This window comes from Fukomys damarensis, unplaced genomic scaffold (assembly GCF_012274545.1).
Source record: "Fukomys damarensis isolate Sample0158 unplaced genomic scaffold, DMR_v1.0_HiC HiC_scaffold_4, whole genome shotgun sequence".
Taxonomy (NCBI): Eukaryota; Metazoa; Chordata; class Mammalia; order Rodentia; family Bathyergidae; genus Fukomys; species Fukomys damarensis.
In genome coordinates this window covers 17774417-17799372 of record NW_022900916.1, presented here as the reverse complement: position 1 = coordinate 17799372, position 24956 = coordinate 17774417, and the positions used below count along the sequence as shown (strand labels likewise).

Sequence of the window (24956 nt, the reverse complement as noted above, 5' to 3'; positions counted from 1 at the left end):
CAATCCAAAGGAAAGCAGCCAGCAAAAAAAAACATGAATTGTAAAAGAACAATTAATAAAGAAAATCAGACTGCATGTTTAATACAATGAAAAAGAATTGGAGTTTTTGAGCAGACAACAGCAACAAGTCATAATGAATTAAAATAAATGGAAGAAAAACAATTAACAGGTGTACTTCAAAAGAGCCAAAAAAATCTCTTGGAAATATAACAGTCTCCAAGCTGCTGTCAAGTCAACAGATGGGAAAATATCCATATTGGAAATAAAGAAATTAGTGAATAGAGCCAGAGGAGAGGATGATTACCTAAATATAGCATTTAGAATACATTGAAATAATGAAGAAACAATTTAAAGATAACTTTAAGTAAATTGACAATATGCCACATTATGACTATTAGTAGTCCTAGGAAAGAGAATGGAAATTCATAGGTAATATTTGGACAAAATAAATTACATGATTTATTATTGAAGGAAGGCATGAGTCTTCAATTTAATAGAAATATATAAAGTGATTGGCATGAATACAGATGCATAAGTGCCCTTAGAAAGGTAAAGATAGAAATGTAGGAAAAAGTTCCATAGACTATTGTGAGCCTCAACGTCAGAATACTGCCAGCAGGTCCCAAACCCGAGGGAAGAACAACAGGAGAGCAAACAGTCTCACAGACTTAGTCCCAGGCTCATGCTCTCTTCGTAAGGCCCCGTTTAGGTTTCAGGGTGGAGTATATATAGGCTAAAACCGAAACCAAAAGTGTGAACAGGGTGTAGCTGACTGCAAAGGTCACAATGCTCTACAAAACAAGTATTATGGGTTACATTTGCTAGGCAACAGGTCAGACCACCAGTTGAACTAGCCCGTTGTTATGGGCGACGGCACGTCAGTGCGAGCGAGGTGACTCAAAGTTCAATCATGGCGTGCTTATGTCAAGGCTCACCACAGACTATAAATGGGGAAACTGGAATATATACAAGATGAGAAAAACCTCAAAAGCAATGAAAGAGAAAAAAATATGTTACCTGGGGTTGCAGATCAAGGACAGAGTGCTTACCTAGCTTGCTCAAGACCTCCGGTTTAATCCTCAGTACTGAAAAATCAGACTGCTGACAGCATCCCTGCATCCTCTTCAATAAAATATGTTGGGAACAAATGGAAAAGTAACACAAAATGCTTGAGAAACCTCACTATAAAAGTAAAATTCAATTAATTAGTAATATTTCATTTAGGTGGGTGGGAAGATAAAAGTGAAGTAAAAAAATTCAATATGTTTTGTTTGTTTATTTGAAAAGAAAATAATGAGGTAGGTAACTGTGGCTAGGAAAATAAGGATGAGAATTGCTTATAACTGAAACACGTAAAAAATGTTTAAACAAATATAGGGACATTAGAGTATTTTAAATATTATTAGAAATTTATATTGATTATTTTATTATTAGTCAATTTAAAAGTGATGTCTGTAGTTTTCAAAGACTGTATTAAGCACAAAAATTCAGCGAGTTTTATTTATTCTCCAAAGTCAGAATCAAAAATAATGAGCAAATAAAGACTCATAGTAGCTGAAACAGAGAAACAAAACAGATGGAAAAAAAATAGATTAAAAAGCAATCATAATAATTCAAACAACTCAAAATACATTCAAAAAATTCAGACTTAGCCATGAAAGGACCATGTCTAACAACTTTGATGAAGAAAGCCATTTGATGTTTTAAAAGCAACCAAAAACTAACAAGTAAGATACATACACTATCAAAAGAGAAAATAAAATAATGACAAATAATTATAGAAATGATGACCACTAGTTATAAACACCACACACACATATAGTTATATGAATATTGGATAAAGAATTAAAAACAAAGAGAGAGAGAGAGAGAGAGAGAGAGAGAGAGATCGTTGTTCTTGGTGATTCAAACTAATATGCTATCAAGCAAGGGAAATAAATCATTCCCTCTTTCAAATGTTTACTCACATGACGGCATCTCCTGCCAGAGGCTGACATTCACTCTTCTGTTTAGATTATAACCTACTGGCAAACTCTAAACCTTTCTCATCGGATTAGTTTTCATATCACTAGCACCTTCTCAATTTAAACTCAATTTAAACTCAATTAAAACATGTATGAAAATGAAAACATGCATATAAATATTAGAAAAACAAATAGCCTTTCTAAATGCACGTGTGGATAAAAGTTTAGAAAATGTATGGACATTTGGGATGGGGAAGTTTCCCTTCAGCTTTTGAATTGTGATTATTTTAAGAGAGAGCAACACTGGGATGAACATTGACTTCAGTAGATCTATAATTTTTATGTTGATTTTCATAAATGAAGTGAAGAAAAATATAATATTTTAACTTTCGTAAAATCCATGTAATAGTTTCACAGCTTTCACTGTTTTATTCTCTAATTTTTCTATCCTGAAATATTACTAAGAATAACACCATCCAGTATAATTTGGTAAAACTTGAACAGTATCTTACCAACTAAATTATATTAAGAATGTTAAAAGGAGGGTCAGGGAGTTGCCTCAGTGGTTCCACTACCTGCCTCGAAAGCGCAAAGGCTGGAGTTCGATCCCTGGTACCCACCTAAAAAAATAGTTAAAAGGAAAGGTTTTTTAAATGTTCAGAGAAATGCACAGCAATTAAAATCAATTTTGTGAAATATTTGAAAAATAAATTAACAAGAAAAACATACTACTAACATTATCGAGCTGCTGAGATCCTAAGTCTATAGTTTAAATACTACAGAACTTGTAGTAGCTTAATGATTAGAGTAGGTACTAGCAGAAAAAAAATTTTCATTCACAAAATTAATAACAAAAGAGAAAATAAGAGTGAGACAAAAATGAATAGAAGTCATTATTTGTCATTTAACATTAGATTGTTGCATGAATGATGACAGGGGTTTTGTTAATTGAAAGTTAAATCAAGTCTAGAAATGATTAATATCATCCTAATCACCTGCAACTTAATATAACGTCAAACTCTTGATGTGAAAGGAAATCCCCAGACTTTGACAACAATTGTGACACTATAAGTTCATTAGAGTTGCCTACTAAAAGAACCAGCAGTGTGTGTGTGTGTGTGTGTGTGTGTGTGTGTGTGTGTGTGTGTCAGGGGAGGGAGTCGGACTATTTTGAAGGGGTGGCTCACAAGATTGTGGAAGTCAAGAAGTCCCGTGGTGTGCTGTCCTCAGAGAAGTGACTCAGGAAAGCTGGTGGTGTAATTTGGTCTGTTTGAAAGCCTTAGAACCAAGGTAGCCAATGGCATAAGTAGCAGTCCAAGGGATGGAAAAGATGAGATATGGTATAGGTCCATTTGACAGACATAAAAATGGGTGAGGTCCTTCTTCCTTTATTCTTATTCTATTCAAAACATCAGGGTACTGGATGATGATAACCCACACTTGGGAGGGGTTTCTACTTTACTCAGTGCACAGATTCACACATGAATTTCCTCTGGAAACACTCATGGGTACACACAGAAGTAAAGTTTAGTCTGACACCCCCAACACCACCATGAATGATCAATTGAACACATAAAACTCGTTATCATAAGCCTACCACTTGTCAACTTGGAATCCATGCATACTTCTTAAATCATACTTAATCTCCACATAAAGACAACGATAAAGTCATTATTCTGTGGAACATGATACAACTATCCCTCCTACAACCAGAATAGCACTTGCTCTTCCTTAGAAAAGGAGGTAAAGACCTTGCATGATGTACGATTGTCTTCATATTCCCTAATTTAAGTAGTATGATGCAAAATTAGCAATGATTTATTATGATATAAACTGTATCCATGCAACATGACAAGACAATAGGAGAGGAAATACATGTACACAAACTCATAGCAGACTAGGAAGGAAATACAGCAATTATAGCTCTTGTTTCCTTTTATACTCTTAGAAGTATTTAGCACTTACACGTACCTTCTCCAGTATCCATGTTGCATTCCCTAGCACTCAGCAAGTACCTCAACCAGTCATGGTTCTTTGCCTTCAATCCTGAGGAACTGGGGCTATTGCTATTTTTATATGCATCGGCTTTAATCACACAGTATGTTAATACTAAGAGATGTCCTCAAAAATATCCTATACTACAGACACTCTTCCTTACCTGTATTTTGAAGTATTTCAGTTATCCCCTGGTAGTCAAGACTTGTGACACCAGCCGGCATTGTAACTCCCTTATTTTCCTGTTGATTCAAAGTTATGAGATACTCAAGTGGCTGAGTAAAAATATCAATCTCCAGTTTAGTGGAAACAATGTGGACCCTTTCCTCTTGGGCAAGCAGACAATAAAGCTGTGTGTATGGGAATCAAAACTTTTGCTGGTGGTCACTCAGTATAATATTAAGTTCTGCTACTTCCATTTTCATCCTTAATTTTGGGACTCATGAGTCCAGGCTTTTGGAGCAACGATGCCACATGCTGAATTTAGGCTCAGAACATACTCGGAGCTTCCTGGAGGATTTTTCCTAACCCTGCAAGGTATTGCCACCTCGCTGGCACTGTAGCTAAGTCTTTAATGGATATTATGTCATGTGTAAGCTAGTTTCTTCAAAATGGTAAAGAATATGATAAGACTAGTGAACTCCATGAGCATAGGCACATTTTGTACTTTATTTGCTATGGAGGGAGTTTGCAGATTAGAACCAGTGCTATGAAGAATACCATGACGTTAAGTAAGACATTCTGTAAGTCTACAGATGAAGTTTTGGCAGAAGCATGGAGTACAGTAAAGGCAAATCCATATCCAAAATGTCTGTTCCAGTAAAAACAAAATATTGCCCCTTGCAAAATGGAGGCACCCCAATGGAACGAACCTGGCATGAGATAGCTGACTGATCTCCTCCAGAGAAAGGTACTGTGCTCGGGACTCAGTTGGTCTCTGCTTTTGGGAGATTGTGCACTCAGAGCTGAGCGTAACCACACCAGTCTCAGTGTGTGAAATCCATGATAATTCCCATCTCTGCCATCATGGTTAGTTGTTGGGTATTGAAAGTGGTAGCTAGAGAAATGGCCACATACTGACAAACTTCTAAAATTCAACTGAAATAGAGATTCCTCAGTTTTACTCCCATTGCTGTCCACTCTCTGACAGGCAAATGAGTAACTGTAACATCTAGAGAAGTTGGTACTTCCAATTGCTGTGGTACAGTTAAACTGTTCTCAAGGGAAAGGATCAACATCACATTTTGTGCAAGTGAATGGCAAAGAAGGTCCCTCTCAGGTCCTAAATCGTGACATTGAACCTGAGGGTTGAATTATCCCTGAAATGAGACATGAGGTTGTGTTGCTGGCCCTGTAGGTATGGAAAACAATCTACTTCTGGTTGACTTTATGGCAAATATGCATAAAAATGATTTTTCTAGGTGAATAGCTGCGTATTGTGTACCAGTGGATGTGCTAAATTGCTCTTCACATTAAGTAGGGAACCTTCAGTTTGAGTCAACACCCAGTTAAGCTCATGATAATTCACTGTTACTCAACCTTATAGTTATGCTGTGTTCATGAACGCTGAATATACTAATGAGGCTCCGAAACACAGAGAAGGCGCAGCACAGTCGACGCATCTAGTAAACAGAAAGAGGCAACACTGTACTTGAAAAAGTGAGATGTGCACTGGAGTAAAAAGCAGGGTATTTTTTCTTGAAGTAGCTGAGATGGGAATGTCATGTCCCAGTCAGGCAGAAAGAAATGACTCAGTAATTCTGTCTTTTCTCTGTTATGTTATCTGTCATTTCTGTCTTGTAAAATGTATTTCAATAGCCTTCTGCCAGAATAGCTGCTGTTGCTTTTCTTAAATGTCAGTCTAATATTTATGTAGAACAGCCAATGTACCTGTTTTGTTTCTAGGCAATCTAAGAAGTTTCTTTTTCATCTCCACCTTCTTCTTTTCTGTAAAATGCATCTTACATATAAATAAGATTGGTTTGTAACCTTTTCTTCTCAAATCTTAATTGTTGATTTTTCCTTTATAGGACTTTTTTGTGTCTGTGAAGCTTTTTGTATGTCTGAGTCTTGCTTTTTAAAAATTTTAGCACGTTTGCAGTACATGATGTTTACAGTCATCTTGGAGAGGAGGTACATGTCCATAGTACAGCTTGTGTCTTCTTAATCCCTTTCCTCTTCCCATACACCTCCCTCCCTCTACTTCTAAGTCCAGTTTCATTATTTTTGCTCTTGTTATTATGAATCCTAGTTCATAGTAATTACATGTTTTCCTTTTCTCATTAATTAAAACATTAGTGTTTCAGATGAAAGGACATTTTCTTTATATTTTTTGATTTATATATTCTTACTTGATGCAATCGCAACATTTAAAGCAGAAGCAACTCCAGTAAGATATATTTTATGCATTATGTTCCCAAGAAATGATTTCTATAGTAGATATAACGGAAAATATTTGAATAGGAAAATTAGGGAATAATAATAATGTAGTTGTGGTCCCTAATCTTAAAATCTCAAATTTGAAGAGCTCCAAAATCACTCAAGTGCTAAGCTGATACAATGGAAAATTCCACACTTGACCACATGTAAGAAGCTATAGCTAAGGTACAAGTAAACTGAAAATAATTTATACAATTGCCATCACAATATTTGGATAAAATATATATGAAACATAACGTTTCTGCTTAGGCTTGGGCTCCTTTCACAAAATAAGTTATTATATACATAAGCTAATATGCCAAAATCTGGAAAAAAAACTAAGTCCTGAAGCATTTTTATGTTCAAACTTTTCCTACAGGGAATACTCAATCTGTGCTTTAAATATGGTCTCTTTTACTTAAAGCCTTTATACAGAATGATGAAGAATAATCACATTGAACAAAATGAAGCTATTCTAACATCACATTCGCAAAGGAATATTCTAAGTTTACTAAAATGATTCTTTGTTTGATTTATGGTTCAGTGTCTCACTTGGGTATATCAGCCTGTAGTTAGCTTTGTGTATAAAGCAATTTCATAGTACTAGAGTTCTCATTTATGGAAGGATTACGAAAGGTGTTTTATTTTTCCCCAAACATATAAAAACCTTTCTTTAGTTTTATCCTTGCTCAGCTACTTGAGCTGAGGATTTCCTTGTCAGGCCTTCTCTGAGTCTTCAGAGTATTATTAAGTATTATTATTACCTTTCTATTTCTATTTCCTAACTCCTAGAAATAAGTAGAGAGTAATGGTGATAATGATAGAGGTTTTTATATCTACTAAAGCACATGAGGGTATACCAAATACTGTAGTAAACTTTACATTTACTGTTTAATTTTTATTGCATTAATTTTAGGTTAATACCATAATTATAGGTAATATAGTAGGATATTATATTAAAATATATTAAGAAGTCTGCAAGTGTCATTTAGCTAGAAAACAAAAAGCCCTAGATTTTAAATTCAGGGTTGTTTGAAACTATGTGCAGTCTTGCCTCTGGTTGAAGTCTCAGATAAGCTTCCTAAGCATTTCCATGAATACAGCAAGTCATTGCTTATGGGAAAGGTCATTCCCTTCACAACAAAAATTTCTCCTTCGTGCATTTCCTCACCGGCTTTCTATTGATGACTCTTTCATTACTTTCTCATTTACCTCTGCAGGTTTTCTTTTTGAAAACGTAAGGAAAATCTAATATACATTAATCTCCTTTCTTAAACAAAAATTCTCTAAAACATATATTCTCTTGTATTCTGATTCTTAATTAAATCCTTGGTCTATTGTCATAGTAGTTTCCAGAGTCTTTTCTCATGGCTTCTTTATAGCTCTTGTGTTCTTCATTACCTAATGAAATCTCATAACTGTCCTTTGCTGATAATCCTTTGTGTGTATTTGTCTTATTATTTGGGTAAGTTCCTTCTGTCACTCATGAGTGTTGATAAATTCATCTCCTATTTGTACAGAGTTATAGAGATAAAGGCATTTAGAATAGATATCTCAAAGATCCTGCAGGATTATCGGGAGAAAGTAGTTACTGAGAAGCTAAGAAGTTAACTGATACTTTATTTTCATCTTTTCATTATCTCACATCTTTTTCTTTCCCTCTTACCCTTCCCCTACCCATCCCACCTTCCCTACACCTTTAGCTCCTTTCTTCCCATTCCTAAATGTCATGTAGAGGTACAAGATCCCAACAATGAATGTAACTGTACTGTATCCCTAAAATGTACCAATAAACTCAATTAAAGCTGAAAAAAAAGAAGTTAACTGATAAATTAGAATACACAATTAAATTGTAAATGTGGGAAACACCAAAATGTCTCTCCAAATACATCTGGGTCTGTCAAGATAAAGATACATGGACTAGTCTCTCTACTTAAGGGACCCAAAAACAGGGACAAATTGTTTAACTTCTCTAATCTTCACTGAGTTCCTCTGTTGAAATGGGGGAAACAATGCACCTCACATTGTTATGAAGATGAATGAGGAAATTAACCTAATTCTGAATACTGTGTGATGTACAGTAGGTACAAGAGATACATTTCCTGGCATTTCTATATCATATTGTCCTAATGAATATTACACTGAGTATTAACTGGTTTTACATTTTCATCTGATTTGTCAGTGAAATATTTAAGATGAAACTATCTGTCTTGGAATATATCACTGATATTTTCTTTTAAATTATTATGTACTCTCTATTCTTCTAGTGAGTCTTATTTTCTTTGTCTTCTAGGTTCCCTATGACTTTATAAGAAACAGTTTAAATGAAGGCCACCCACTGTTTTTAATCAGAGCCCCAGAATCTCATGCAGCTGAAAAAGCATAAAAAGGGTAGCTATGTGACTAGGCTGAATGCTGACTGGATACAGGGATGAGGGTGGCAAGAATAAACTACAGACTTCCTCAGTCTCATTGTTGGACTGTTCAAACATTTTGCTGTGGGAAGACAAAGTAAACAGTACCTCTGGAACAAGGTAAATGACTAAAACTATCAATCAGCTTTCTATCAAGTCTCCCTGACATTTGTAAGCAAATCTATTGCTAGAAGAATAATAAAAGCCCTATCCACCTAGTTAGCTGTTGTAAGGAACCCACTGGAAAAAAATCGTCAGAATATTCTTTAAACAATTTCACCTGCCAAAATGCCCTCTGGTCTTTGTCATGTTGGTCACAGGAACAGATTGGTTTGAAATATTTGATAAAGGAATGGCCAATCAGAAGAATGGTGCACTTGTATCCAATTTCCAATGGAAACCGTTAGCTTCTTTATGCTAAAGCTGGAAACAATCTCTTTAAGGCATTCTGATAAGTGAGAAAGGACCACACACTAGCACAGTATGACATATTATTGTAGAGACTACAAGTGAATAGGATATGGAAAACTTACAGATTAATTTAATTGCTTCTTAGAACTACCTCCACAAACTTTCCTACAACCAAAAAGGTTACTGCTTTGAACATTTAGGTATAAGTCTTTATATCCCTAAGCATTTTAATTCTCTTCCATCTAAATGTATGTGGAGAAAAGAATTTAAAACAATTACATTATTGGCAGGGTAGAATACAACATGGGGAAAGGTGGTAAATTTCAATTGCATTCAAATTGGTAAAACGGTGACCCTGATAATTAATTATATTGTTTGTGGGAATATAGAAAATGCACAGTGACCACTAAACCAATGTGAGGAAATGCTTTGAAAAACAATGTAAATCCAAATGGATTCTGGCAGGTGAAAATTTCCTGTCCATTCCTCATTTTTTGCACTGTGTAGAGGAATTATGCAGGGTTTGTACTTGACATCCCATGCCACAATGAAAGCCAGTCGCGACAGACGCACCTGAAACCACAGAGGCAGGAGAAACAGAAGGAACCCTGTTAGTCTCTTCGTGCACACTGCAGTTCTCGTGGGCTTTAGCAGACGCTGGTGGGAAAAAGTGAGTGAGATGTGGTCCTCCGGCCTAAGTTGTTATGCTTGACCGCACTTGGGCTTCAAGAATTGTAAAACATTTCTACAATTTTCTTTTTTTAAATCCAACCCTACGCTTATCACTCTATCCTTATGAGCTCTTCCAGAAATCCATTTATCTTTGTTCATTTTGTGGTGCTATAAAGAATCCTTGAGACTGGGTTATTTAAAGAGAAGAGAGATTTATTTCTCACAGTACCGGAGGCTGAGGAATTCAAGGTCAAAAACCTCGTTCTGGCAAGAGTGCTCTTGCTGTATCGTCCCACAGCAGAAAGCAGAAGGGCGAGAGAGAACATGAGGACAGGCAAGTCCGAAGGGCCAACTCGCCCTTCAGTGAAGACTAGATTGTCCTTCACTCCTGTGATGAAGGCGTCAACCCTTTCCTTAGGGCACAACCTCAGGATGGAAGCCCCACTCGTCAGTTCTCAATGCAGCAACACTGAGTGATGGGGAAGACTCGAGCCACAAACAGTTCTTGTGTCCTAACTCTACTTCAAAGAAGGTGCCACTCTTTGGAATTACTTTCACCAAGTCGTTCTGAGATCTCATCTCATTGATGGATTAAAAAAGATTTAAGTTACCAAATTAATTTTAGTGGTACTCTTCATATACAGAAGGGTTATTTTCATCATATGGAGTTTGCGCCTGCACATGATATATCTTGATTCTTCTTTTTCCCCCTTTCTCCTTCCGTCCCATCAACTTTTCTTCCTTTCCATATTTACGAAAGTGTTATTTCCCTTTCTCCTTCTAGTCCCTTTTTATTCCCTTTAGATTCCTTCCCTTTCCCCTTTCCTTGTTCTCTTTCTCATTTGAACATTTTCTTCCTGCTTCCCAATATTTATCATACATTCTGGTCCTTATTTACATTTCCAGCCCCTCACAGAAGAGAAACAATGTGATGATTAAATGTGTGTCTCATTTATTTCACTTAAATATATGGTCTCAAAGTGCGTCCATTTACCTAAAAATGTCTCAAGTTTAAAATTCTTTATGGCAGAATAGTAATCCATTGTGTATCGAGACCACATTTTCTATATCTATTCACCTGTTGGTGGGCATATGGGCTTTTTCCAAGATCTAGTGATTAACAAATTGTGCTGCTATAAACAGGCATATTCACATGTCACTGTGGCATGATGCTTTTAATTCTTTTGAAAAAATACCAAGAAGAGAAATAGGTGAGTCAAATGGAGCCTCTAGTTTTAGTTTCTGTAGAATATCCATACTGATTTCCATATTGTTTGTACCAATTTAAAGTCCCACCAGTACTGGAAAAGGGTTTCTTTTTCCTCACAGCCTTGCCAGCATTTGATATTGGTTCATTTCTTTTGTTTTGTTTTTTGAGACAGGGTCTCACTGTGTAGTTGAGACTGACCTGGAACACACTATGTAGCCCAGGCTGGTCTCAAATTCACAGCGATCCTCCTGCCTCAGCATCCCGAATGCTGGGATTACAGGCAAGTGCCACCATACCCGGCTGATTCATTTCTTGATGGAAGACATTCTTTCTAGAGTGAAATGGAATCTCAGTGCTATTTTAATTTGCATTTCTTTAATGACCAGCTATGTTGAACGATTTTTATATATTTATTTGCTGCTTATATATTCATTTGCAGTTTGTAATCTAAGAAGTTCCTAGTCATTTCAAATGCTCATTTTTGGACTGGGTCTTTTAATTTGAGGGATCTGATCTCTTTTTTTTTTTAGTTCTTTATGTATTTTATATATATGTCATTTGAGGGATAGCCAGTAATTTTTTTTTTCCAATTTTAGGGCTGTTTCTTCACTCTGTCAGTAGTTTCTTTTGCTGTGTCTTTTTAGTGTAATGAGATTTTAATTGTTGATTTTCTGTAATATTTCTGGTGTGATCAGAGTTTTGCTCATAAAGTCTTTTCCTACACTTATCACGAGTTTTGCCTGTTATCTTCAACAGCTCAAGTATTTTTGTTTTAATGTTTATATCTTTGATCAATTATGATTTTAGTTTAATTCTTGGTAGAGGTATGATCCTAGTTTTAATCTTCACCAGGTGGAAAGCTAATTTTTTCTTTATATTAAAAGACTATCTTTCTTCCAGTGAAGGTGTGTGGCCCCTTTGTCAAAGATAAGGTGGTTGTGCTTGGAGGTGTTTCTGCATTGTCTAGTCTGTTTCATTGATACTTGGGTCTGATTGTTTTTTGGGTTTTTTTGCCAGTACCATGCTGTTTATATGACAGTAGCTTTGTAATGTAATTTCAAGTTAGGAAATGTGATGTTCCCTGCCTTGCCTTTGTTGTCCAGAATTGCTTTTGCTGTTCTAGGCTTCTTTTGGCTCTGAATGAATTTGTTTTCTCTAGTTCTGTGAGATATGCTATTGGTATTATGAATGAGATTCCATTAAATCTTTATAACAGCTTTGGAAGTATGGCCATTTTGATTGTGTTGATTCTGCCTAAACAAGAACAAAGGCTGTCTTTCTATTTTATGCTATCCTCTTCCATTTCCTTTTTCAGAATATTATAGTTTGTGGCATAAAGTTTTTTTTTACTTTGTTAGATTGATTCCTTAGTATTTTATTTTTCTTCATGCTATTGTGAAATGTGTTGTTTCCCTAATTTCTCTCTCACAGAGTGTTATTTGTGTACAGGAACGCTATTAATTTTTGATTGCTTACTTTGTATCCTACTGCCCTAATGAATTTGGTTATTAAATCTAGGAGTCTTTTAGTAGAATTTCTGGCGTGTTCTATGCTAAGGATCATGTCACCCATAAATAATGATAATTTAACTTCTTCCTTTCCTATCCTATAAGATTTAATATTTTACCAAAATTTCTTCTTATGTTGCCTGTCATGACATTGATTTACAGATTTAAGTAGATGTAAAGTTCTAAACTTAGTTTTATTTCAAAATAACTGTTCTGCTGGTAAATATTTTTTTAAAAATTGCTAATATATGTAAATTTTAATGTGTACATCTTCTATGTGTAAAATTTAATGTGTCCGTCTTCTGATCCAACATTCTGCTTTAAAATTCTGTCCTCTTATTGCCATGGGCAAAAAGACTGTGTTCATTGAAAAGGTTGACATTTTATCAAACCAAGTAATGGTGTGAAAATTGCTGACATAAAAACTACTATCTTGTCCTTTGAATTGCAATATAAGGCATACAAAATGCAGAATGAAAACATGAAATACTTTTGTCCAAAGAATGCCACTTCTTGCATAAATGTAGAATAAAGAACAGGTTATTTTTACTAAAAAGCCTTCTTAATGAGTATAGAGTAACTTTTAAATTACTCATTATAATTTTTATTAACAGTTTTCTGAGTCCTATACAGTTATGTCAGGTAGAAAGGTTAGTATTTATTATTTATGCAGTAAAATATAAAAGGCACTAATTTGTTATTTATAAACATTTTCGATGTCATGCTATTTTTCTTTTATAGCCTTAGATATCCAGAGTTATACGATTAAATAAGGATGTAAATACTAAGTGCAAGTGGGAAAATATAAGTTAAATTTTTTTCAGAATATTTGGTGGACTCTTTTCTGCTCTTTTCCTGTAGCAGCTACATTGTTACTATGACCTTACTATAACCTCCAAAAGGGATACTGAAGATTTTCTTGTGATATAGTCAGAACTTTCCTTCAGGACAGCTTTGGTTTTTTGTTTGTTTGCTTGCTTGCTTGCTTGTTTTTTTGTATTTGTGCTGGGGTTACAGGTGTGCTCCACCACGCCCAGCTATGATAGCTTTGTATCCATAAAAGAATTAGAAAGTTCTTCCTCCAGCAGTGTGAGAGACCAGACATACTGAAAAATCTTTCAAAAACAAACATGCACTGAAATATATCAGAGCTCATAAGAAGTATGGAAAATTTCCAAATTACCCTCCAAAAATGAAGGAAAAAAGAACGAAAGACAAAGAGCTGATATAGAAAGAGAATAGAAAAATGGAGCTAGATTGTTCTGGAGGCTAGCCTAATCCCAGAAATTAAACAATCTAAGTGTATAAATATGTGTAGCAAAGTTCTTCTCATGATTAAAAAAAAAAAGAAAGTAACTAATATCCCATGGAAATGTCATAAGATTTTTAAGGAAAATGAAGACCATGAAAAAGTTAAATGCTTATATCTGAGTAAAAATCATACTTTAATGATATAAGAATGTATATCTTCTCTAGTATAAATAGTTGATTAAAGAATACCACATAAGAAGTAGAAAATAAAGAAAAAATAAAGTGAGGAAGAAATAAAGAAATAGAAAGAACATGGACTCTAGGGAATAGATTGAAATCAGGGAAAAATTTTGGACTCATTTTGATAATTAGTTTTTGAGGTAACCATATTGATGACAGTAAGTGTAATGCAGGAAAAAAATGTGATTTTAGTTTTATTTTCCAAACCAAACAAATAAAAAATTCATAATTAGAAGAAGAAAAATCTCACTTAAAATAAAAATGTACTCTTCCTAAAATAAAGCTAAAAATATTTTAAAACTAAGAGAAAATTTAAAACTTTATGAAAAATATTAAAATTGATTTAATTTAACAACAATAGATAGCTCAAGGATGATCTGAAGTTCAAAAATTCAATTCTTCAGAAATTAAACTACAGATTTAATTATACTATAATGATTATCTCAGTGAAAATTAAGAAAATGGCAAGATTTAAAGAAAATAAATCCTAAAATAAAATGAAAGATCCAAAATTAAGGATATATCATTCTCTCCTGATGGAAAGCAAGGACGGAAGCGTACCTTTTGGAAGAGTGAGATTCTTAGTAAAACTGAATCAACTAAGATAATGTGAAATTATCAAAAGCACAATTGCATGCAGTCATCATCATCATCCTCAACATCAGGTTCAAGGAATATGTTTCCCACCATACCGCAGGTTTCTCAACTCTATTTTACTTCTTTCCACTTCGCAAGAATTTTCATCAGCCATTGTTTTTATTGTTAAGAACACAGTCTTCAGAAATCACTCTACTACAATGCAAGTAAAACAGAATTTACTACTAATGCCTAGGTCCACTTCATTATTTCCAGTGATTTGAAACCTGGACGAACACGGCATTTAACTTAAACATACGATTACAGTAGCTAGTATGCAACTAGATTTGCTTCAAGTGTACAGGATTTCCAGATTTTATACATAAGAGCCACTATGTCCCTCTTCCACATTGGTATGGAAAATTAAATCACTTCAAACTTCCTGAAGGTCAGCTTAGAAGGATGTAACAAAAATCCTAATATATGGGAAATTTCTTACTGTGCTGTTTTGAGGAATTTATAGTGAGAACAAAATGAAATATATTCCCATGAAATATGAATACTGCTTATAGAAATAATTATAGTAATATAATTCCTCAAAAATGAGTGAAAATATGGCACAGCTAAACAAAGAAAAATTATTCACCTGATAACACAGATAGTAAGAGTAACTACTCATGAACAAAATTAAAATATACGATATAAAAATCACCTTGGAATTGCCACATAATGTATGAAATCATTGTTATGATTTCTGATCTCAGTTTTAGAAACATATGCTTATGTTCACTTATTGAAAATATCCTAGAAATATATCAATGTGCAGATTAGACTAGTCATTTCCAGATTTAGAAATTATGGAAGGTTACATCTTTTTATATTTAAATGCTTTCTTTTTTTAAATGTTCATTATTAATCATATCATCATAAAATTACAATCATCATGCCTGTAACTGTAAAAATCCCTTCTAATTTAACAGCAAACTAATACATACCATTTGATATGATCCAGGCAATGAAAGTCAAGACCCGTGAAGCAATCTGTTAAGGAAAGAAGACTAACAAAAGAGAGGAAAGAAATCAGAGAAATCTAAAACAATAACAAATTGTTTTTTTACAGTTTCACAAGCTTGGATAAATTGGCTGCCAATTTCACTTAGTTGACCATCTGTCTTTATTAACTAATGCTTCCTAAGAAAATTATTTAGTGATTTTTTTGAATCTACTGCATGTAAAGCTTTAGATTCAATGGTTGATAAAAGACTCGTTGATTTCCAGTGACCATATAATTAAGATTTAAATTACATTTGCAAAAGGCCAGGGTCTAAAAGTCATTAATTAGGAGACTTTACTCATAATAATATTCAGGAAATATCAGTACACTAGGAAGCAAATAATAATGATAATCCTACAGGATTAAGAGGAAAACTAAACTAAAAATTTTGAAAATTTCTACTTTCCACGGCTTGTTCGTGGTTTGTCTGTAATTTCAAAGTTTTTTTCAGTATGAAGTGAGCTGTATCTTCACCTCAGCTCTATTTGTTTGTTTGTTTATTTGTTTTGAGACAGGTTGCCTTAATTTTCCTAGGCTGGGCTACTCCTTGGAATTCTCCTACCTCAGCCTTCCAGAGTGTTGGCTTGGCTACAGGAATGCACTACCATGACCATTTTGTAATTTCTTATTTTAAATGAAACAGATATACAATCAGCCTTGAATATTCACTCCAATTCTCTGTGTGTTTGGACAATTTGCTTTAGGCAAGTCTCCTACAGGGTAACACTTGTAGTTCAGTTTATCAGAAATCATTTTACTTAGAGCGTCTTTGACTTTGAAAGAAAAAATATTTTCCTTCCCTTAATCTCCTCCTATTACAGAAAGACTAAGAAATTTTCTCTGGGGCTTGAAATCTTTTCATCCAAGTCATTCAGGTAAACGGAAAACCAGCCCTTATATCCCTGTCCACCTATAGGTCAGGCCAAAACACACTATGAATAAAAACCAAACAGCAAGATGGTGACTGGCTGTCACAAACTAATAACTCAAGCCCACTTATGAAGCCATGTTCTTAGAAAAATGAGTTTGTAGTCTAGGGAAATTCCTCCCTTTGTTGTGAGACTATAAAAAACTTGAGTCAACACGAGGTCATGAAAATGTAACTGTCCAATATTATTGTGTCTTTAACATGATGTATGACAGACTGCATCGCAAAGACTTTATACAACTGTAATCCAGTATGATTGTTTTTATTTATGGCCCATTTGCTTCACCCAGTGACCTCATCTCTCGTTTCCTGCCAAGGCCCTCCTGCTCCACTCCAGAATTTTCTCTGAGGTGGAGGTGGTTTCATTATATTTTTCTCTGAGCCTTGTTATTTATTACTTTACCATTTTCCCTACAAATATGAGGATAGGACCCTTCATTTACGTCAGTTAACACTGGGGACTGCACTGGCCAGTGCTCTGTTAAATGTTAGTGCTGTGCATGACTTCTCTTGCTCTTTCATCTCTTCGTTGTCTTCCTGTGATTCTTCAACTACTTTTTTTGAATGCACTGACCATATACAGCGTTTTCTATTTTGACTCAGTAAGTGTAATACATGCATATCCCATCGTCAGATTCATCTGATACATTATTGAAAATGTGTTGAATATTGATTTGGTTTAACAGAAAGATTCTGCATGACATTATTTTCAATAGAGAAAAGTACATTCTCAACTTATAAAAACACCCATCTAGACTTTCTCAAGTAATAGTATTAATATACATTTAAACACCTATAGGAAAGCCAAGAAAGACCTTTGTGCAACACTAAGAACTAAAGCACCACTTATTGTTTTAGCTATCACTTTAAGTGTTATTAATGCCTACCTGTACAATATTCAATGATGCTGTCTTATAAATATCTGATATAAATTTTATTTTTCTTCTAAGCAGAAATGAAATAAAACTAATACTATATTAAAACACAACGAATAAAAACCCTTGAAAAAACAACATAAAGAAGCAAGTTTTTTTTTTTTTAATTAGTTGAAGACTTGAACATTTTCCAATTGAGCTTAGTGGTAAAAGAGAAAAGGGGAATCGCTTCTCGGCCTTTTGGCTAAGATCAAGTGTAGAGAAAAGGGGAAGATGTGATCAGAGAAAGCTGGTGAGGGGTGAGAGAGGTGGGAAGGAGACGTTGGAAGTTTGTCCAGACCTAAATCCTACTAACCAGTGGATGTTTTTCTCCATTTGGTTATTTTGTCTCTCAAAATAAATGGCTGTGAATTATCAACCGATCCCATAGACAACAAAAATAGAAGAATTAGAATTCACATTTCACATCTGTTTCCATCACTATTTGTGTTGGTATAACTGATAATATAGAGACTACGTGATCCTTTTATCAAAAATACATCTGATCTCCAAATTATTTTTGTCTTCGTGATCTAATACTTGCACTAGAGATTTGCATCCAGTACTTATGCATTGTCTTCTAAGTACAATTAAGTTTAGCAAACTCTTTTCTGTAATTGTATTTTGTAAAAACTGGTCTAAATTTTCACTGGTTAGTGTAGAAAATTGGTACTCCACAAAAGATAAAGATATCTGTTTGTGTCACTCAGTTCCTGAAAACTTTGGAGCTTAAACTACCAACTATAGAATCATTTTTTCCATACTTCAATTCTCAACAGACATGAGACCCTTTAGATCAGTTTGAGTACCTTCTTGATACCAGACCATTTTACTAATACATTAGCAGAGTAGCTGCTGTCAGCACTGACTCAGGACACATCACCAGCATTAAGTAAAGTGCCTTCAAAGTCACCAGTACCTCAACTTTGCAACAATAACCATGGCAAAAAGATCACTTGGGCAATATCTCATAATTAACCTTCATAGAAGTAAGTCTTAGGATGCATTGGGATTTCCTAAAGATACTAAAAGAACCATGCTTGCCAAATGTTCTTTTTCAATTTTTGGAATTTTGGTGGCTGGTGACAAAAAGGTTCTCTTGGGAGCTTTGACTACTTCCTCACCCACTGAGGCATTCATTGCACATTGAGTTTGCATTAGTTTTGATACTAAGGTCATGCTGTCCTTCAGATGCTACCAGGTGATGAGCCAGTGCGATGGAGGTGATCAATCCAGGACATTTCTTTCCAAAATCAATTCTTTCCATGGGTGATGTTTTCTGGGGAGCTTCTCATCAGCCTGGAGGACACCTTCTCAGAGCACTCCACAGATTGAGGCCTTGCTGCACAGTGCTCTCCCTTCCTGGCCCCTTCAGGGGGGCCATATCTGCTTCACAGTCTGAAGCTTCTCCCTGCCTTCTCCTGTCTCCTCTCCCCTTTAGTCTTCCTACTTTCTTCTATCAGTATCTTGCATCTTCTCAATGGCCCTGAAATAACTTTCTTTGTTAGAAATGGACTTTAAATGGATACATCCACTAATGAGTTTAGCAGGTGAGTGTGTGTTAGGACGTGGCCCATCATTAGAGGAGATTGTGATGTGGGCGGGTCTATATCTCTCCCGGCTCCTCCCTTCTCTTTCTGTTTCCTGGACTCCGTAATGTGAGAAGCTTTCTTCCACCCGACCCTTCGAGCATGCTCTTCCTACCTTGGCATCAGCTGTCTATGAACTGAACCCTTTAAAATCCACAATCCAATGTAAACTTCTCCTCTTTCAAGTAGTGGACATTGGGTATTGTGTGTCATAGACAAAAGAGCGAGTGAGATACTCCAGAGAAGATATGCCAAAGTCATCACCTCTGGGAACTGTGAAAATGACTTTATTGGGGAATAGTCTTTGTAGATGCAATTAAGTCAAGGATTTCAAGATAAGATCAACATGAATTTAGAATGGGTTAGCTCTAAGCCCAGTGAAGGGGAAAAAACCATGCAAAGGCAGAGGCAGAGACAGAGAGATATATACACAGTCAAGAGTCACCAAAGAATTCCAGAAATCACCAGAAGCCAGGGTAGACACAAGAGGCAGATTCTCCCTCTGAGTATCTAGAAAGGTCCGACCTTGCTGACTTGTTGATTTCAGACTTCTGGCCTCCAGTCCTTTGAGGGGATAAATATCTGTTGTCCTAAATCATTAATTTGTAGTAACATTTGGCAGCAGATTTAGGAAACTAATAAAGAGCACTAGCTTATCCTTGGCAGCTTTTATGTTCCTGGGTATATATTAAATTATTAAATAAATTTATGAGTTGGTGTTGGTATTAAAAAAAATAATCCACATGACAGAATTTTATCTGTGGCACAAGCATACTGGCCAAAGGAATCCTGCGATTCCCTGGGAGACTGCTCTGGGTCAGTCTGAGCGAGGACTCATTCTAGTGCTCATGACTGATTTTTAAATTGCGCAAAGATACTTGAATTAGAAATTTCTCACACCAACCCAGGCCAGCTCTACAGCTAAATCCCTTTAAAAATGGTTGCCCTTATTTCATTTCTTTCTTTTTTAGATCTTCAAAAGCGTGTAGACAATGTGGGACTTGCCCGTGTCCTATCAAGTGAATGTTTGAGTACAGCTAAGATCTTTCTGAAATCTGCTCACCCTGAACAACCTACACACTTGAATGTGGTGTGAACAGATATTTTTTTACTTAACAGAAAATTGGGACTTTTTCGGAAATTGTTAGAAAAATATTGCAGTGTTAGAATGCAGGTCGTGAGCGACGCCGGTTCGTAAAACATCGATGTCCCCTTGAGCTCAGAGACAGGGACTATATACACAGGGTGCCGTGTGCAGTTAACTCTTCTTCCAAACTTTGAAGAATGTTTGTTGGAACAAATGAAAAGTTCACAATTTAGCATAGTCAATTTGACCTTTAAGATAGCTAGATGTAAACCTGTTCATCTTCATGGAAATAAGTATAGGTCTAAATTTATTTCAGAAAGATGATGTTAGTATGTATATTCTAGCATTCTGATGCCATTGGAAAACTTTACAGGCCAAAAAATCAGTTTTGTTTCTGAAGTGGATTTTTTACCTCTTCTCTCACCTGGCTCCCCCTTTATAAAATTGGTTTACTTGGTAGTGAAATTAAAAGTTTTCAAATTCTTCCATATGAACTTTGTGTTAAAAAGTGGGGTGGAATGGAGTGTGGTTACAATTGGAGAAGGGAGTACTAGTAGAGGGATATGCACAAGAGTGGAACTGTGAGTCCTCCGTGTTTCTAGGGAGATTCATTAACATAAAAATCACAGAAAATGTAACTGTAAGCATTGTGAAATACAGTTTCTTCTAAAGAGAAGCCAGTCCCAGTGATAATCCAAAAGGCAAGGAGTAGACTGTATTCTACCTCTAATTATGTTCTCAGTTGATAATAGTCTTTTGGGGGGGCTTAGTTATGAGAAAATGTATTGTTTGTTGATATAGCAGTCGTCAAAGATTATTTGTATGGCTCTTTTTACTTTTTTTCCTATTAAGTTTATTGGTACAGTTTAGGTGTACAATACAATTACATTCATCATTAGGATCTTGTACCTTTACATGATGTACCTTTGCTCTTACATTTTACCTATTTTCCTGCCCTCCCTTCACCCTTCCACCCTTCCCTATTTACAAAGATTGTTTCCATGTTTTTCTTTTGTCATATCTTTTCCTTTCCCTCCTTTGCTTTCTCTTCCTAATTTACATTATCTGTTATACCTTTTAGTCCTTATTTATGCTTTCAGTTTCTCACACTAGAGAAACTATTTGGTATTTACACATGGGTGTCCTATTTATTTCACTTAAAAGTATCACCTCAGTGTGCCTTCCCTTTGCTATTAATGTTTCTTGTTTCTCATTTTTGATGGCTGAGTAGTACTCCGTTTTAGAGAAAAACCACATCTTCTTTATCCAGTCTCCACCTGATGGGCAATTTGGCTGTTTCCAAGTTTTAGCTATTACAAACTGTGTTGCTATAAACACTTGATAGTCTTGTTCTCACATTAAAATTTTCACAGCCTCCTTAGCTATTGTAAGGATGAGAAGATATGTAAATTCACACAATAAAGGTGGCACATTTCCCTGACTTTAATTCAGAATTTAAGATTTAGAGAAAATATTTTGGAGTTTTATGTTCTTAAAAGCATTTAGATGCATAAATTATATTCTTTCCCATAGTGTACAGAGAGCTGAACTTACTCTGAGAAACTAATTGGAATTGGGTACAGTGGCACGTGCCCATAATTCCAACATTTCGGGAAGCTGAGGCAGGAGAATCACAAGTTTGAGTTCATCCCCAACAATTTAGAGATAGAGAGACCTTGTGTTAAAAAAAAAATGGATGTAGCTCACTGTAGAACACCTCTAGGTTTGATCCCTAGCTTCACACAAAAAGAAAAAAAAAATTGGAAATGAATAATTTCTATTGTTCTAAAATAGAGTGTTATTAGCATTGTGAATAGAGAACACATTATTGTTGCCAGAATGTCTGGTTTCTCAGTGTTTGCATCCCACATATGAACTTTAAAAAAAATGAAATAAAATTGTCATCTTCTGGACTAGTGTGGGTTTAAAACTTTATAATAGCATACAGATTCAAAATTGTAACTCATAATTGCATTTCATTAAATGTTTCAACACATGTAACGGCTGTGGTTAATTCCATTGTTCATAAAAGTGAGTTGCACAAAAATCTTCAAGCAGCACATTAAATATAATTTCATAACAATTTACATTATGTTCTTGTTATTGGTTCAAAATGGAAGTTTAAAGTAGCTAGATAAAATACAAACAATTGAAGAAAATTGAGAATTACATGAAGCAATGGTTATGAAAAAGAAACAAAAGAAGTCTTAGGAGTCAGTGAAATCTGCAGCACAGATATCATAGGGGTTACAGTTTAAGTGATATTGACTGTACACAGATTCAACTTCCAGCAAAAGCACAAAGAAGATACGATTATTATCATACTCATTTAACAATATCTGCACCTTACTGAAACTGGAAATGTTGGTGCTGTTTACTTTGGGAAATAAGGGACCAAATTATGAATCTACCATCTTTTAAAAACGTGCCATTTATAAAAATGATAAATACATTTCAGATGTTAGGTAGTCTTGGTGATACTGTGGTCTTATAGACTCTGTGACTACAATCTAGGTGGTAACACTTCGTCTTGGCATTAAAGTATATTTATTTTGGAAGAGACAGAAACAGCTTTGCTCATGATGCATGTAACAGTGTGTTATTTGCAGAACATTTTTAAATTTTCATTTTCATAGTCTTGTCTTCTCTATGTGCTTTTCCCTAATAATGCAATATAAACAATTTTATGTTTATTTTTTGAATGCATTCTCACTCAAACTACCCAAAATTCATGTATTCTACAAAATCTTCATATACTTTGAAATTTTCAAAAACAACATACACATGTATTGTCAAAGAAAAACATAATCCTGAATAAAAATAAAATATAACACTTTAATTTGAAAAAAAATCCATATTATTTTCATTTTATCTTTACCTATATGAAATATATATTATTTATCTGTTAAATATGGCATAAAGAGGTCAAATATTTCTATGGGCTATAAGTATAGATAATAAAATTCATTAAAACAAAATAATGAAAGTAACAAACTACTATTTGGTTTCCATGGCTAAATTGAAAACTTCTATTGGTTCTTTTTCCAAAGAAAATTATTTTGAGCTGTATACAAGAGCACACTTATTTAAACTCTTTTAGCTGTGTGATTTTAGCTGTATGATTGTGAATAGGCCATGATTTCTTCATGTGTTGAATGAGAAAAGTAGTAAAATTATTGTGTTTTTTAAAATATTTTAATGTACATTTTACTGTTTACTATTCAAGTAGAAATCGTCTTTAAGATTGGTGGTTTCCTCTTTTGAGTTTTCTGTGAATTCTATCTTTTTATTTTTTTCTCACTGAGTTTATTGGTAATTTTTAAGTATACAGTACAGTTACATTCTTCCTTGGGATCTTGTACCTTTACATGACAGGTCTTGGTTCTCATTTTTTTTCCTCATACCCCTGATCTCCCTTCACCCCCTCTTCTCTCCCCTATTTCCAAAGACTTTGTTTCCACTTTTTCCTTTTCTCATATTTTTCTTTTCCCTTATTTTCCTTTCCCCTACCTTTAAATGAGATAATAAAAACACTTGGCACATGAAAACATTCTACACATGCAAGCTATATCTAATAATGTTAATAATACTCAATACACTACCCACATACACATTTTAAGAAGAATATGATAAGGAGTTCCAGGAAGGGTAAGTTGCTACCTACTGTTGTTTCTGAATAAAGAAGAAAAGAGAGAACGGAATTACAAAAGGGGCTCCTTCAGTGTGAAACAGATTCCCAAAGAAACATGAGATAAACTAAAAATGTTTCATTTTTCATGTAGCATCCCTTTTTTTAAATTGAGTTTATTGGTACATTTTAGGTATACAGTACAGTTACATTCATTATTGGGATCTTGTACCTTTACATGACAGGTCTTGGTTCTCATTTTTTTCCCCTTTAGGGCCCATTAGCTTTTTGCTAAACACTGTCAGATGCACTTAGTAGTTTGCTTTTATTTCAGAGTAATGTAAAAGGAATTTAATTGTCCTTGAATATGTTGTAAAATTTAGAGCACACTAAAAATAAGTAATAATTTAATGTTTATCCCCAAAAATAGCTAGTTGAACTCTTATGCCATTGTTATTGCATGACTCAGGCAAAATGACAGGACTCCTGGGGAGTGGGCACTTTACAGTAAATGCAGCTACTCAAGCCCCACAGCAGGTGCTGGAAGACAAGCCATAGAGAAAATCAGCAGCATTCACATGCATTTTCTCTCTGTTGGTCCTAGCATATAATAAGGGCACTTACTGAATAAAGTGACTCCTACTTTTGTAGTCCATACTCCCTCAATTCTTAAGTGATTCTGTGATAATGATGAAAAAGAAAACTCAAATTAAGCATTTTGTTCCTCTTCTGGTCTTTTGTTTTTCTGTGTTGGTTTGACATACTGGGGAATGAATCCAGGCCATCACACTGAGTTACATCCCCAGCTATGTTTTTGTTTTGGTTTTTGTTTTTCCTTCTTTCTAAATTTTGAGACAGAATCTCAATGAGTCTCTGCATTCCCCAGCCTGGGCTAGAATTTTCAATGCTCTAACCCTTCCGCTTCAGCCTTCCAGAGTGCTGGAATTAGAGGCATGCACCATCAGGCCCGGATATTTGTACTGTGGCTATTTATTCTCTTGCATCTCAGAACTGCCCCCAAGTTATAACCATTCTTTGTTTTCTAGGAGATGCAATATTTTGTTCTGTGCATTTGTCTTGGTCCTTACCCCAAAGGA

General features: G+C 34.9%; 1 protein-coding gene across 12 annotated transcripts in view; it reads left to right on the top strand.

The window, feature by feature from the left end:
* The window catches only part of Dgkb (diacylglycerol kinase beta), a 609362-nt gene that overhangs the window by 99057 nt on the left and 485349 nt on the right, over positions 1 to 24956 (top strand). The window contains exon 1 of one of the 12 annotated variants that reach the window (XM_010643352.3): positions 8865 to 8911. The exons of the other annotated variants lie outside the window; for them this stretch is intronic. The gene's annotated coding sequence lies outside the window, so the exon portion shown is untranslated. Of the gene's footprint in view, positions 1 to 8864; positions 8912 to 24956 lie in introns of those variants that run through there. 12 annotated transcript variants of the gene reach the window in all.